The sequence below is a fragment of the Arachis ipaensis genome, chromosome B05 (genome assembly GCF_000816755.2).
Source record: "Arachis ipaensis cultivar K30076 chromosome B05, Araip1.1, whole genome shotgun sequence".
Lineage (NCBI taxonomy): Eukaryota > Viridiplantae > Streptophyta > Magnoliopsida > Fabales > Fabaceae > Arachis > Arachis ipaensis.
Window position 1 is genome coordinate 21680179 of NC_029789.2, and position 305 is coordinate 21680483.

The window sequence follows — 305 nt, forward strand, 5'->3', positions numbered from 1 at the left end:
GTTTAAAATGATAAAATCTAACTTTCTTACAAGTATTTTTTATAGTATTTTTATTCTTTTAATTTTTAATTTATTCGTACTTTATTATTTAATTATATTTTACATATAAATATATGTTCCATCACGTAATTAAATAAAGATATGTTTTTTTAATAAAAAATTTAATAACCAAATTAACCATTAATTATGTGGGTAATAAGTGATTCATGGCAAAAAGAGACTCTGGCTATACTGGGAAGAGAGGTTGTGTGGGAGCGCAGTAGATGGCGATGACATTGGCGCCCCAACTATGGTTAAGATAAGGA